At 44.0% G+C, this 10,734-nt stretch overlaps 2 long non-coding RNA genes across 2 annotated transcripts; one reads left to right on the plus strand and one right to left on the minus strand.

The window, feature by feature from the left end:
- Positions 1–2,191: 2,191 nt before the first annotated feature.
- Positions 2,192–6,047, minus strand: LOC112664472 (uncharacterized). The gene is made up of 2 exons (XR_003139753.1): positions 5,826–6,047; positions 2,192–2,357 (listed from the first exon to the last, which is right to left on the minus strand). It is a non-coding gene; the product is annotated as an uncharacterized LOC112664472 (long non-coding RNA).
- Positions 6,048–8,238: 2,191 nt separating this feature from the next.
- Positions 8,239–10,307, plus strand: LOC112640255 (uncharacterized). The gene is made up of 3 exons (XR_003123946.3): positions 8,239–8,417; positions 8,721–9,148; positions 10,052–10,307. It is a non-coding gene; the product is annotated as an uncharacterized LOC112640255 (long non-coding RNA).
- Positions 10,308–10,734: the final 427 nt, after the last annotated feature.

The following is a 10,734-nucleotide window of genomic DNA, read 5'->3' on the forward strand; positions in this document are numbered from 1 at the left end:
AGAGACACACACACAGAGAGAGGCAGAGACACCGGTAGAGGGAGAAGCAGGCTCCATGCAGGGAGCCCGATGTGGGGCTCGATCCCAGGACTGCAGGATCATGACCCAAGCCAAAGGCAGATGCTCAACCACTGAGCCACCCAGGTGTCCCGAATCTTAGTATTTCTTATGTTGGTTCTCTCTCTCAGATTCTCATGGAGAACCATCTATTTCCACATTGTCTTTAATTTGGGTGACTCTACTAGATACATTAGCAAATGCTGAAGATATTGATCCTCACTCCTCCCAGTCCAACAGACCCTGTAGACTAGGCCAGACAAAAGAAAGGACCTGCTGGCCTGGGTTTTTATTTGTTAAGTCAGGCAACCCTATCCCAGAGCCCTGCTCCTGTTCTCAGATCTCCACCCCTGCCTACTTCTCCCCTTCTTGTCTGTGTTCTCTTCTTACTACTACCCACTGCCTGTGGTCTTGCTCACCCACTTGCTCCTGTGGTCCCCACCCATACCCGCCCATCTTGCAGGGCCAAACTTATGAACAGGAGGCTCCCTGCTGTAGGGACCCAGCTCCAAACTCAGATGGCTAAGCTTCCCTCTCACTCCTTGGGTTCAGTCTTTTGCCAAATATTTCATATGTCTCTCATGTCTACATGCTCAGCTCCTTGCTGAGGGTGGCAAGAGAAACTCACCCTGGTCCTGGAGCACCTTCTATTCACAGTGATTGGTGACCAAAGCACATGGATGAAACTAACAAGAGAGAGAACCAAAAGGCCATCACTCTGGGGTGGATTCTTAGGTATGGGAACTTCTAAATGTGAGAATCACATTTCCAAGACCATCCCAAAACATTCTGTGTGTCTACAGACTATCTAGACCTTGGAGGACATGATTCCACTTTCTTACTACTGAGTCATTATTTCTTTAAATGAGCTGGACTCAGAAGGGCATAGGCAGAAAGCAATTACACGATTTTTTTCTGTGCTAAGTTGAGTGCTTCTTCTTTCCTTCTGGATGAAACCCCAGACAGTTCCTATGAGAGTAACAAGTCTCATTTTTCAGATAATAAAAATGCCCAGGTCAATCCAGATATCAATTTGGCATACAATTTAAATCCCTCTCTTCTTGCCAGATTGGGCCTGATACCAGATTAGGAGCTGGCGGTGAGATAAAGTCTGTGGTTGACTTCCTCGATATTTTCACTCCTCCTGCCTGATTCAGGCTTCCCAGAACCAGAGGAGAGTGAAAGAAAAGGAAGGGGAAAGAAAGGGCTTGCTTGGTTGTCACCATTATAATCTGGTGTCAGGCTGATTCTTTGTCCCGTGTAACATTTTTTGTGGGTTCCCTTGGCACCTTGCTTAACCTCACGGGGTTCTCCAACTTGAGCTCCTTCAAAGTCACAGTAGTGCCCAGTTGGCCACTCACCGCCCTGGCTTACCCCATGTCAGGGTACCTTTGCCTCTTTGCCTTGTCTCTTTACTCTGTGGCAGGGGAGCCCTGACCCCCATCTTCTCTTTGGGCTTTACAGATGGAAAGCAGATACCAGTGTGCAGTCACCCAATTCTGGGCCACACAGGTGAAGCTCTCCCAGTGGTTTCTGAAATCTGTCTCACTTTACTTACGGTGAGGGGAATATATCCCTTCTCTTCCTCTCAAGCCAGTGAGGGCAGGGGTGAGGGCAGGGACAGGGGGATGCTCAGCTGCTGCCAGGTCTCCCCAAGCTAATAAATTCCTAGCCTCCTCTTAAAATTTTGAAGCAGATGGCAGAACAAGTTTTGGACCACCCCTTTGCCAACCCCACACAGATGATCTAGCACCTTCTTTAGGGCAGTTATTAGCTTTGGGGCCTCGCCCAAATTTCAATACAAGAGTATCATGTTAATATCCCATTACAGTTACTATTTAGGAAAACAAATGAGAGTATTGAAGAGTCATTTTTAGTAGGAGAGCTTCTAGAAATCTAATTGTGCTAAATTTTGCCTTGTTTTTACTCCTGAATTTATTTCTCAGGAGGGCGAGGAATCACACGAGGACTACTGCTCTGAACTTCCTAAGAGTGTTCTGAAGGGAACCCTGGACACAATTACATGAACTCCTCATGTTTTTGGAAAGAAGATTTCAAAGGGGGAAAATGTGCATTTCAAATGTTCCCATGTGGAGGCACTAAAAGGGAAATGGGGTATGAAGCACTCTGAATATGAGAATTATAACAAATGCTCTGATGATAAAAAAGACAAGGGGCAGGTGTCTCAGGAGAACCCCGTGGTAGTAGAGTGGATCCTGTGAAGTTGGGTGGGCGAAGGGCACGAGCAGAGGCCAGAAGGAGACCACACCCCAGGACACATGGAGAGAGGCAGCCTGAACCTGGAAGGGAAGCGGAAGGAGTCAGAGGCCAGGAGGAGCTGAGGTTTTGGACGCAGTCAGGACGGCACATGTTTTGTGTTTAATGCAAAGAACTCCACTGGCGTGCTAAGCTCTGTTCTACACACATATCTGAATGTGTCTGAACATCACAAAAGCAAGGTACAACTATTATCCCCATTTCACAGGTGGGGCGAGGGAGGCGCGGACAGTTAAAGCAACCTGCCCATCGTCAGACAACTTGAAAGTGGCAAAGTCACAGTTCAGAGACTGTGCCCTGAACCTCCACTTGCTGCCTCCCTGTTAGTTCATCCATTCTGAGCTCTACCAGAAGCTCTGGTAGAATCCTCTGAGGGTGTGGATTGTGTTCTGCTCACATCTGTAATCCCAGCATTTAGCTCAATGCCTGGTGTGCAGCACACACTCCAAGTTTGTTGAATTGAGCAAGTGTAATGGGTAGGATGAGCCCCTCCTGTGTCCTATTTTTTTAAAGATTTTATTTGTTTATTTTAGAGACAGGGAGAGAGCTGGGGGAGGGACAGATGGAGAGGCAGAGAGAGAATCTCAAGCAGACTCTGTGCTGAACATGGAACCCAACATGGGACTCAGTCTCACAACCCTGAGATCATGACCTGAGCCGTAATCAAGAGTTGGATGCTCAATCGACTGAGCCTTATAAGCACTCCACCCTGGGTCCTAATTTTGCCAAGACCTCCAAAGCACAGATAATGGATAAGTATTATCTACTGTCTAAAGAGAAGAGCTGGCCATGTCCACCTTAAGCATAGAGGAGGTCAATCAAGTCCAGCAACCATCTATGCATATGGCTTGTGGCTCTTAGGAGAGAAGGATTTCCTTGGAGGAAGTATGTAAGACTAGGACCACTGTGGCCCTCCCCTCCATATTCTCTCCCTGTCTCCCCACCCTCCCCACAGCCACCCAGGATACGCTAAGAAGAACCCTAAGGAACTACTGGTGGAGATTAGAGGATTTTTTTAGGAAAAGGGGGCTGACACCTCACTTGCTGGCCAGGTCCTGGCTCATTTACCCAAACTCTCCACTTCCCCCACTGTGGTGGCTGGATGAGCACAGGAGGGCTCCTGGGAGAGGGAATGAAATATATAGCCCTTGGGTTTTCAGGTCATGAGACGGGGGTCTGATGCTCCCTTGAAGCAGCCTAAAGGCACAAGCTGGCTGCAGGTGTCTGGGAGAGGAGAGAGGGCAATGGGAGGAATGCCTGTGATGCCCCAGTGTGCAAAGGACCACAGCCAAGAGGGCTGCCAGCTGCGGCAAAGGGAGCCCAGCAGCAGACTACAGAGAGGAATCGCTAGGAGCATCCTATGAGGCCCTCTAAACACACATTGCCCCTGCTGGACAACAGGGTCCTCCTGAAGAAAGCCACGTGCACCAGGAATAGAGTGGGTTAGGGCTGGGGGGATGCAATAGTGGTGGGGAGGTGCACCTAATGAACACACAAAAGGGTCCCTTAGATAAGGTGTGCAAAATGTGCACACCAGCGGTGAGGGGCAGCACTGCACAGCTCAGAGGAGAGTCTAGAATCATAGGCCCCTTTCCCTGGCCCCAGCCGTGGCTCTGGAGGAACCAGAAATAGCAGAGAGAGCACAGGAGAGGCAGAAAGAAGAGACAAGTCTGATCTGAGCTCAGGGGGTGGATTGGAGGGAATGGAAAGGCTGCTGCTGGATGGAGGGAGTTAACTTTGGATTGGATCATGTGGACTTTCCGATGCTTATAAGTGACCAGCACACGGGCAGACCTGCCCAAGATGATACCAGGAGTGGGCAAGAGGGGAGTTGATGGAACAGGCCTGAGGGAGGCCATGAGGGGAAGAACACAAAGCTACTTCCTGACTTCATCCTACCAGATCCAGCCTCTTCAATGACCTGTCCCATGAGGAAGTGGCAGGAATGTTAATAGATAACACTGAGTTTTCCAACTCTAAGATAAACCTTTAAAAAAAATTTTTTTTAGTATTTCTGAAATCCAATGCCTTATAAATCCAAGTGCACATTTATTATTTTTCCCCCTGAAAAATGTTTTTTGAGTTTATGTGGTCTTAAAATATATTGCATGTTGGAATTGAGACAATTTTGTAATAGTAGAGCTGTTTCGAGGTTTTATAGGTTTGTAAGTGCTCTAACTTGCCGTGATTGCAAGTTCAATGTCACTCTCTGACCTTCTGGTTCTAAGAAGTTGTGTTGTCCAGCCTGGGTTGGGGTGTCAGAAGAAGGATGGGATAGGAGTGTACAGTGATTGGCCTGAGATCATAGGCAGAAAGCATAAGGATCGCCCACCCATGTTCCTGGGAAAAGATGTCTGGGGAACCACAGTACAACCCAACGTTTTGAAGCCAATGGGTGTGAGATGGGGGGTGAGAATCTCATCTGGAGTAAAGGGTTGGTTACACAGGTTGTTAGAGTGAGTTTTAAGAGATTTTTAAAGGAAAGAATCTTAATTTTTTTTTAAATATCCATTTATCTGTCAGTGGATACTTAGGTGTGCCCATGTCTTGGCTATTGTGAATAATACTGCAGTGAACATGGGAGTGCAGATATCTCTTCAGGATAGTGATCTTGTTTCCTTTGAGTAGATACCCAGAAGTGGGATTGCTGGATCATATGACAGTTCTATTTTTATTTTTTGGAGGAACCGCCATACTGTTTTTCACAGTGACTGCACCAGTTTGCAATCCCACCAACAGTACAATAGTTTCTCTATTTTGAGGATAACGCGGGGGTCATAGTAAATAATGAAGGTGAAATGAAAAGTTCTGCTATTACAGGACCAGTCGCAAAGGAGTGTGCAGACTTGTGGCCCAGGATTGCTTCCAATGCTGGCAGAATTGCATGATTCTTTGGTGTATTTGTTTTAAAAAAAATAAAAATTATTTGTTCTCAGGAAAAAAAAAAAGGGTCCCCTTTCTCCACATCCTTCCCAATACTTTTTATCTCTGTGAGGTGATGTTAACTAAACTTATGGTGATAATCTTTTTGCAATATATATGCATATCAAATAATCATGTTGTACATCTTGGAATAATATAATATTATATGTCCAGTATATCACAATAAAACTGGAAAAAATAAGCTATGGCAACAAAAATTTTTTTTAAAAGACTAGTAAGAGCCTTTGGTTGATTCTATGGACAAAAAGAGAAGCTAAGGAGACCAAGATGGTATAGATAGGCACAACTACATAAATTTAGCCTAAGAAAAAATTAAGCTGAACACTGCAAAATAGGGTTAGACAACTTGTTTGAAGTCTCACGACTAATAACCAATAGCATGAATCCCCTCCATTTTTTCTTCAATTTTATCCCTTAATGCATAGTCTTCAAAAGGAAAGGAGTAAGACAAAGGAAAATAAAGCTTAGGATGCTCAAGAAATAGCAGATCAGATCAGAGATAAGGCCTTCTGACACTGCCACTCTTCTTGTTGGGGCCAATGACCTACCTTGCCATTGTATGACACAGGACTTCATGCTGAGCCTCGAGAAGATTTAAGCCTGTCAGCATGGTGCCTTGGGCAATCACCGCCAAAGGGACCTGTTTGTTCCTATTAAGCTGCCTCTACTACGTAAGTTTTGCCTTCCCCAGATCAGAGAATCCAGGAAGAATTTAGAGGCAGATTCCAGAACGCTTGTCATAATCTTTGAGATGTCATGGGAAAGAGGATTTCCCAAATTTCAAAAAGGAAACAGAAGGATTGTTATTTCCTGGCAAAATTCTAGAATTGAATATTAAACAAAGGAACTGAGGCTTCTTAGAAAAAAAGGATCTGAGAATCCACAGCAGCAACTCATGCAATACTAACCTCATTATTTTTTCACAGCATTAGTATCCTAGCATGTAAGGGATTTCACAGAGTAAGGCATTGGATACAGCTTCTTTTTTAAAAAGGCAGGAATATATATTCATTGAATGAACTACAGTTTGGTAAGCTCATATGTGATTGAAAGCCTGTACCCAAAGAGAAAAAACTCCTGTGAGTAGATATTAACAAATCATTGTTGAAAGAGAGGATGTATTTATTTATTTATTTATTTATTTATTTATTTATTTATTTATTATTTATTTATTTATTTATTTATTTATTACTTCTTATTAATGATTTGAGGCAATAGAAAAGAAATATTTGTGGAATTCCCTAACATTTCTGACAAGACTATGATTATTTGGGGGAAATAACAGATGTATGATCTTTATTTGTGGGTAAGGATAATTAAAAAGCCTTGTTTATAGAAAACAATGGTTTGTAGAGCATCCTAATTTATACCCTAAATCTTGTTTTGAGCGATGGGAGCAGGGACTTCTGTGCTGCGGATACCACTTTTAACTATCCCAGGTCTTTGGATGGTACTTTTTGGCTATTGCTTCATAGCTGTAAAATTTGTATGAGATTCAAAATATCATCTGATCAATATTTGTGTCACTTTTGATTGTTTCTTCTAGCTAAACATTCTAAATTCTTTTAAGGCACAGTATGTCATGACATTCAGAGTTTTAGTTCCCTATGCTCTGTTCACTGAACATGGTCTATCTTATCAACGTCCTTAAGACGCGACCCCTGATTATCAATTCCAATATTCCAGGTAATTTTTAATCACCAAAAAGCACAGTGTAATGATGTCCAGCCTTGATCTAGAAACTATTCTATTAAAATCTTCTAATACACATCAATTCCTTAGTGCATGCTTCATACATTGTTTCTACTGACTTGTAAACTAAAATCCCTGGCTTTTGCATTTGAACTGCTGTTGAAACCAGTGTTCTCCCTTTTGTTCCCATTGATATTTTGGAAACTGAATGCATGGCTATACATTTATTCCTGTTACATTTTCATTTACTCATTTTAGCTTAATACGTCAGATAAAAGTTTTTAAAAATTTAAATGTATCATTAGTGTGTTAGCTTAGGACAAGTCATTTAGTAAATTTAATGAATTTACATTCATTCACCAAAAATATAAGTGCTTATGAGATGCTGGGCACAGCAGAAGCAACAAATATTAAGTTATGAGTCCCAAATGTTTATAATCTGCCATAGAAACAATATCTTTTAGAAGAAATGATTAAGGAATTCTAGATGGTGGGAGCACATTCCTACATCCAGCAGATTTCTCTCCACGCATCACTTTTTGGGGAAGGTTGTCCAGAAACAAGCCACCAAACATCCCCTTGCACCCTGCTCACCAGCTCCCAATCCTGTTTATTGCAGATAAAGATTAGGCTCACATTTTCCTAATAGTCTAAACAAGCCCCTCAGAAACTAAATCTTCAAATTACTCCAGTCATATCAAATTTCTTGGATGCACATGTCAGCTCTCATCCCTTTGATGTTGGTGGCTTGAACTTTCTGCCCTGCCATTAATTCATCACCTGTATTAATAAATAAAGAACAGCCAGGCATTTTAGCAGGAGCAAACTCCTCAGAGTGAAGAGGACTGGTTTTTCCTAAAGCCTAGCTGTGTGATCAGAAGCAAGTCATGACACGTCTCTGAGCTTTGTCTTTGCCTCTCTTTCAGTGGAGGGGCTAGATTTGAAGTATACATGTCATTACCACAGGATTAGCAGAATCATTATGATTCTTCCTTTTTCATGAGAGATATTAAAGTTCTCCAGTTTGGGAACAAAGAGAAAAATGATTATAGTTGGACCAACATTTGTAAAGAAAATAGTCATGTAACCACTGGGAAAGTCTTCTGGAATTGCTGCAGATGCTCAGACTGAAAGTTCAATGCCAAAGCGAGCTCACTGATCTCAGGTTGTCAGCTCAGGACCGGAGGGTCCAGGGACTCCGTCTGGATGGCTTCTCTCTCCCAAGCCTGTAAAGCATAAATGCCACCTGCATGATGAGTGGTCCTGCCTTGTCCTGCCTCCTAAAGAGCAACATGGAGAACCTTCCCCAAGGAGAACACGGAGCTCAATGAGGTCACTATTGAGTCTAGGAGTCCAGCCCTGCCTTCTGTCCCACTGGAAAGGCCAACCCCAACAAGACCTGAGAAACAGGGACACACATCTTTGGAGCTCTTTCAACTCTGTCTTAGGTGAACCTATCAGCTACCCGATTACTTTCATTTTAAAAAATTTTTATTTAAATTCAATTAATGAACATATAATGTATTACTGGTTTCAGAGGTATAGGTCAGTGTTTCATCAGACTTTATAACACCCAGTACTCATTACATCATGTGTAATAATGTACTTAATGTCCATCACCTCGTTACCGCAGCCCCCTACCCCTACCCCTCCAGCGACCCTCACTTTGTTTGCTATGATTAAGAGTCTGTTATGGTTTGTCCTCTCTGATTGCATCTTATTTTTTCCTCTCTTGTCTTCCTTTTGGTAAGGACAAGAATGCAGATTGCCATCACCACCGTCACCACACCCAATCCCCCCGTGAGCCGATAAGGGCTTACAGTGTAAGTGGTGGAGAACACCCTGCCAGGCCCGAAGGAAAGGAGCTCTGATGTTGAGTAATGGCAAGAAAAGCAGAATGTTCCTCTGTCCCCTCTCCCTTTATCCCCTCCCAGGAACAGGCTACAAGTTCATATCAGCACACTGACCTGCCAGCAGTGCTCACCAGCGGTCACTGCCCTCCTCTCTCCCTCCTCCACACCAGTTGACCTCAGAGGCCTTGAGAATTCTTTTCACGAGCATGGGGACACAACTAACAAGAAAGTTGATCCAGTAAAAACAGAACCAAACCTGAAGTGTGAGTTTGAGTTTGCTGCTGCTCAGCACACAGAGACTGCAGCGAGTTCATGGATAAGTCGAGGTGAATATGGCACTCACAGCAAGACCCCTCTATGAAAGCCCCAAACCTTACCCTTTGTGATCATCATTACCAATGACAGTTTAATGCTACCTCTTTCCTGGAAAGACATTTATCATGTTCTGAAGAATCTGAATTAACTTCTAGAAGCATACAATGCCATCAAGAAAGCAAAGGATAGCTTTTCGTGTCCAAGCCCACATGGCTGTCTTGTCCAGCCTTCCTCTCCAAAAGCAAAGATGGATTGGGGGGTGTCAGAAGGCAAGACCACATTCTCTCTACACTATTATCCTCCTTACGAAATGGCGGTTGTCTTAAGATGTCAGTGCGCCTCACTGCCCTCTCCACTGCCTTGGGCCAGTTTGAGAGTCAGGCTCAGAGCATGCAGAGAAGTGATGAAGGGTGTGTCCTCCGGAGCTGGTCCATCTGGCTTCTACTTCAATTCTCTCTGTGCCTCAATCCTCTCATCTGTAAAATGGAATAATAATAGTAATAGACCACCCTTTATGCAATTAAATATGTAAATACTGTTGTTCCTGACATATCTCGATCAGGCTTCTGTCTTTATCACCCTCTGAACAGCTCTGGGTAGGGGCACCAGCAATTTCCCAGGGAAATTTCTTAAGCTTCACTGTATCTGACCCATCCCCCCCCTCATTTGACAGAGTCAACCATTCCCTCTTTCTTGAGCACTTTCTCCAGAATACTAGTTTATTCTGATTTTCCTTCTACCTCATCAGTTATTTCTTTGCCTCCATTCTGGATTCCTCCTCATTTCCTAGACATTGGCATGCCCAGAGCTAGGGCTGGGGCTTCCTCTCTGACCCAGAGAACTGAGCTCACACTCAGTTCACCTGTTTGGTCTGTGACTCTACATGCCACCTCTGCCCTCTTTTCTTTCCCCAGTCTGGACTCCTCCCTCGAACTGCAGACTGACACCCCGAAGTCCAACTCAGGAGACTCTCAAAATCAATGATATCCATAACTGAGGTTCCCATCCCACTTCTTTCCCCAGTTTCCCCAGCAACTCCTCTCATCTCAATAAATGCCAATTCTACCCTTGTAGTTGCTCAGGATGAAATGCTTGGAGTCCTATTTGACTTCTTTCTCCTTTTCACCTACCACAGCCAATCCATCAGCAAACCCCATGGATGCTCCCTTCAGAATAGAAGCAGCTCCTGACCACTTCTCCACACTTTGGCTGCTGTCCACACAGACCACAGCCCCCTGCCCCTCTTGCTGGGACTATTTATTGTGCTAGCCATGGAATTTGTCCCTCAATTTTCATGCCAATGTTCTCCAGTCTTTTCAACATGGCAACTGGAGGCTGCTTTATTTATTTATTTATTTATTTATTTATTTATTTATTTATGAGAGAGCACAAGCAGGAGGGACAGAGGAAGGTGGAGAGAGAATCTCAAGCAGACTCCACATATGAATGGAGCAGACTCCACTCCACTGAGTGTGGAACCTGATGAAGGGCTCAGTCTCATGTCCCTGAGATCACAACCTGACCTGAAATCAAGAGTTGGACATTTAATCAACTGTGCCATCCAGGTGTCCCTGGAGGCTGTTTTTAAACCAAGTCA

Source organism: Canis lupus, chromosome 16, assembly GCF_003254725.2.
Source record: "Canis lupus dingo isolate Sandy chromosome 16, ASM325472v2, whole genome shotgun sequence".
Taxonomy (NCBI): domain Eukaryota; kingdom Metazoa; phylum Chordata; class Mammalia; order Carnivora; family Canidae; genus Canis; species Canis lupus.